The sequence below is a fragment of the Apodemus sylvaticus genome, chromosome 15, assembly GCF_947179515.1.
Source record: "Apodemus sylvaticus chromosome 15, mApoSyl1.1, whole genome shotgun sequence".
Classification (NCBI taxonomy): Eukaryota; Metazoa; Chordata; class Mammalia; order Rodentia; family Muridae; genus Apodemus; species Apodemus sylvaticus.
Genome location: NC_067486.1, coordinates 22,313,568 through 22,319,061, shown reverse-complemented (window position 1 = coordinate 22,319,061; position 5,494 = coordinate 22,313,568).

The following is a 5,494-nucleotide window of genomic DNA, read 5'->3' as shown; positions in this document are numbered from 1 at the left end:
CACACTGAGACAGAGATATAGACACACACACACACACACACACACACACACACACACACACACACTAGCCAGATGTAGTGACCTACATCTATAACTCTGGCACTTGGGAGGGTAAGGCAGAGAACACTGTGAGTCTAGGTCCATCCGAGGCTATACAGTGAGTTTATGGTAGACCACCCAGGGAAACTTTGCCTCCAAAAGAAACCAAAGAAATAAAAGTAATGTTTAACCATTCGATTTTTGCCAATGGCTGCTGCTATAATTATTTTTAAAATGGATTTTAGTTTAAGGGATGAATGATTTTCTCAAGGAAATTGATAACTGGGCTCAGTCCCTTGAGATCCGTGTGGTGCAGCAACTGCCAGTAGCACACAGGCATTGGGGAATGTTCAGGAAAAAAGGCAGGCTGAATCTTTGAAGTATCCTCAAAAAGGAGAAGGGCAGATTGAAACAATTAATCATAAACAAGTCATTAAAATTAAAAGTGTATTCTTAAATAGTTTCTTGATTAAGAACAAATGCCTCATTAATCTGGAACATATTGACTTGAGAACACAAGTAAAGTCAAAGAGAGTAATGACGGACATGACACGGAACACAGCACACCGTGTGTTCCCATCTCAAGAGCTTGGGAGGAACAGACACCACAGAAGGTCACTGGATACGGTGTTTGAGCAGAGAGCCCAGCATTGCCACAGGCAAATTTTTAAGTCTAGAGTACAGTGACCATTTGCATAACTGAAACACAGGTACTTTAATCTATCTATAGACTCAGGGCATATTCCCTTTACTTTACAAATGGAAACAAACCCAAATTCAATATCTAAAAGGGAAAAGCTAAAAAACATAAAAAAAAAAACATACTTAATATAAGCAATGAGTCAAGAACTTAATCCTTTCTTTGTGCCTCCACTTAAAGATTTTTTCTGTATCCTTGAGACATTTATACATGTGTATACACCTTTACAAAATTGCCTGGATATTAAACATACATCTGATAATAACTACAATCCTTTTGGGTAAGTGAAACAATAAACTGTTTTACAGTATCAAAAGATGTGGCCTATTGTTTGAAAAGCCTCAGTTTCACCTTCTAGAAAGTAATGCTACGTGAAAAAGAGATTTTCCTGTGTCAACTGTTGTAACATTACTTAAGGACACCAGAGGCCCCTTGTGTCTCTAAAGACTCCCTAAAGACTCCATCCGGGGCTGAAAGCTTAACCTACACATAGTTATTAACTTGCGGTCTTTATACTCAGCCTCAGGACTTCCCATTTTTTAGTAGCTCTCATCCATACCTCCTCACTGAGAATAGGATTCTTCACAGTATAGGATACATCCATAAAGTATCACATTTTTTTTTGAGGAATATTATACAAACGTACTTTCCCAAACGCCACTCTCAAAAGTTTAAGGTACAAAATTCGCACAATGTTTTCACAACTAAAATAAATTCTTCTGAAGAACAACAAAATTTTGACACAATTTTCAGTTATAGTCCAATATATAATTGGTTATTTTTTTACTTAAATAAGTAAGTGAAAATGGCAAAGTGGGCATTACTTAAATCATTAAGTAAAAATAATCTTCAATTGCAGACTTCAAAAGAAGGAGAAGAGAAAACTTTTTCTAGAGAGAAAGAAATGTGTCACAAAGAATGATATGAGAATGATCTTTAGCACTCTAAAGGAACTATAATTGGACTTTGTTTTCAGCAATGCCTAAGCCCTTTCTTGTCCAGGGTTTTAATCCCAGGATCTGGAACAAAGGAACAAATGGAAATGCTTTCCCATCAGAAGACACATTTTATATCATTCTCATAAGTAGAATACATGCTGCTTTTCAGGATTTTCAGGGAAAGGAAGCAACAATTTTCAAAAAACGACCAGGACAAAATTAGAATGTTAACTTAAAATCAATGCCATAGAAGTGTTGAATAGACCAGCCAACTTTCCCTCTCAAAACTCATATCTCTAGAATTCTTCTGAATTATTCCAGAAACTATGAAATACCATGTATCATAGTGAAACACTTCTCTTAGGAGAAGTTCTTTGTTTCTGGAAAACCCTACCCAGTACAGTGTCATTTTCAGGGAGAGCACAAGACTGGGAGTTAGAAATTTGGGTGTGTATCACTCCTAATAAACTGACCAAGTCTAATAGAGCATTTTTCTAGTCATCCTCATTTAAAAGATTAGAGGGTTAGAGACAAGAATCTTCAAGTCTTCTTCAGCTTTAATAGAGTCTTGGGGAAGTAGTTGTAAACTCCCACTGAGTACTGCATACACATGCTTTAGAACTAAGCAGGGATAGAGCTCCATGATAGAGCACGTGCCTAGTGCTTGTAAGGAATTGGGTTTCGCCCCCTAAACCACAGAAAAGCCTGCAACATAGAAGTAAGAGGATTAGCTAAAACTAGACTTCGGTTCTCATATCTAAACTCTCCTCGTGTTCTTGCCACAGATACAATATTGATCACTCTATATATGGTTCTCCTTATTCATAAATCTCCTATATGGTCTACAGAAACTGAACAGAAAACACTCATCACAGTACATGGCCCTTTATCAAATCAAGTTTCGTGGGCAGTATTGTACAAATATAACTTTTTCCATTTTCAGAAATAAGTCAAACCTAAGGTTCAGTATCATAATAAAGAATACTTTAGTAGCACCAGGCATGGTGCCAGAAACATCAGAGTTTTGTCAATAGATATGCGATCAACAGATGAACAAGTGAGAGAGCAAAATAAACCACCATTTGTTAGTAGGGACCATTTTCTTCAGATATTATATGTGGTCAAGGCATGTGTACCTACTGCCACTTCTGCCTGATGAACAGAGATCCATCTTAATTCTGGCTGCAGCTGATTGGATGTGAGAGAAACACGTAATGAACAAAATGGTCCCTGTCTAGAAAAGACCTGCTTTGTGGCTCAGCCAGTCAGATTGTCCTTCTTAGGAGCTAATTCCAGAAGACTCCAAGGGCTATAGCCAGTGAACTGTCAGCACGAGAGCCCAAGGCAGTGCCAACTGAGGGCAGCTATATGAAAGGTCTAAATCACTATTCTGTAAGCAGAAAAGCCAGTCTAGTACAGGGAAACATAGAATAAATGCAGTTAGGAAGCAACATCCAGAAAACATGTTTCTAGAAAAGGAGGCATCTTGTATTTATTCAAGTTTTCAAATTCACAAATTTTACTTTGAAATAAAACTATCCATAAAATAATAATACAGCAATGTCATGTGTATCAGTGGAGAGCATGTTTGTGCTTAGCAGCCTAAAAGTTATTTGAAAAGTGGTATTTTACTAGTCTTGTAGAGCTTTGGGGTGAATTTATCAAATCTAACATTGACACAATGCCCAGGCACTGATGAGAGACTTCTAAAAGGCATTTAGTTATGGAGTTGTTACAGGTCTACAATGCAGGGCCAAGGCTGGGCAACATTTTTCCATCAAGCTGTTCAGTGCTGCTGCTACCCTTACCCTTTGTTGAAATATCCTAGGGTCTCCCTGTTGGAAAGATTACCCCAGGTAGGCTTTGGGTGTTTCATGTTTGCTTTGCTTGCCCAAGGCTACATTGTGATTTACACATATCAGTCATATGAGAGATCTGGGTCATCTGAAGTCATGATTTGCTCTAGGAAACTCAGCCGTCATCCCAGGCATACTGAACCAAGACCAAACAGGTGAGTCACAGAGGGAAGAAGCCACCTGGCCCTGTTTAGTGTACTTTGCCCCTGGGAAGCATCATTACGCAAGTGCATGAGGGTACATGCTTGATAAAAAAAATAGGTCCTAGAGTCCTTACTTATTTCTAGCATGGGAGATTAGGAAGTAATGGTCTCTTAGAGTGTGAGTCTGACATGTCCAAGCTAAGAGGAAACAGGATTTTTAAATGACATCTTGGTGACCATGGCCATGAGTAGAAAACAGAAGTCTGTTGGTTCTGTTCTTAGAATATTTATTCCATGAAGATGCAGTAAAATGTCAAAGGAACAGTGGCTTGTTTCGTAAGAATTAATACAAACACCTCAATGGTCTAGTAGATTGAAGAATTTATGCCACAGTCAAAAAGGGTGTTTTGGCCTTGCTCAATACTTATGTACATAGGTAGAATCCATTTGCATCTATATTTTTCAATACAGCACCTCAAATCTCTTATCTCCACCAAAGAAGCCATTTTGGAAAAGCTACTCAAGAACTCCAATAACCAAAGAAAGAACTTCAACAGCTGACAAATGGACTTTATGAAATTTAAAAGGAAACAGTCAAGAGACTGAAGAAATAGTCTACCCAATTGGAGAAAGCTTTCGTCATGTGGACATTTAGTTGGGAATAAATACCTAGAATGTATAAAGAACTCAAAAAGAAAACATCAAAAACTAAATTACCCAATAAACAAGCAAATCAGTTGAATAGTCAGTTCTCAGAAGGAGAGCTACAAATAGCCAGTTAATATTTTTAAGTCTTCACCATCCCATAGGATGGTGGTAGCGCATGCCTTTGATCACAATACTCAGGAAACGGGGGTAAGGAAAGCCTGGTCTATAGAGTGAGTTAATTACAGTATAGCCAGGGCTACATAGAAAACCCTATTTGGAAAAACAAAACAAACAAACAAAAATACCACTGCCAACAACCTCAAAATAATTTTTCCACATCCTTAGCCATTAAAGAACTGTAAGTTACATCTGTTTTAAGATTTCACCTCACCCTTCTCAGAAGGCTTTCATTAAGAAAAAAATCAAATCATAGTAATGTGTGGGGAAAGGAGGACCTTTATATATTGTTGTTGGGACTTTGAACTGAAGCAGTCACTAAGGAGATCAGCCTAGAGATTTCTCAATTGAAAATAGAACTACCATAAAGATCCAGCTGCATCACTTCTGAGTATAGAACCAAAGGACATTAAGTCAACATGCTGCAGAAAGACTGCCCATCAATGCGGACGGACACACTACTGACAACTGCTGTAGCATAGACTTGGCCTAGTGCACATCAGCATATGAAAGAACAAAGGAAATGTGCTATGTATACACAGCCGAATCGAACTCAGCCACAAGTAGGAATGAAATTATGTCATTTATAGGAAAATGTACAGAACCACAGATGATCATGTTATGAGAAAAGAAGCCAGATTCAAGGAAACAACATGTTTTTTTACATACGTGGCATTCACTTCTTATATGAAAGCAGAAGGTGAATTTACTGGTGGAGAGGAAAGAATGTAGGGAGGGTGTTGATAACAAGCCCTGTATGTAAGAGAGGCACAACTATATACATCTGTGAAAATGCCCAAGGAGAAGTCATTATTGTGTGCAATAACAAAAAGTATAGCTTTTATAAAAGATTTATTTATTATATTTATATGAGTACATTGTAGTTGTTTTCAGACACACCAGAAGAGGGCATCAGATTCTATTACAGATGGTTGTGAGCCACGATGTAGTTGCTGGGAATTGAACTCATGACCTCTAGAAGAGCAATCGGTA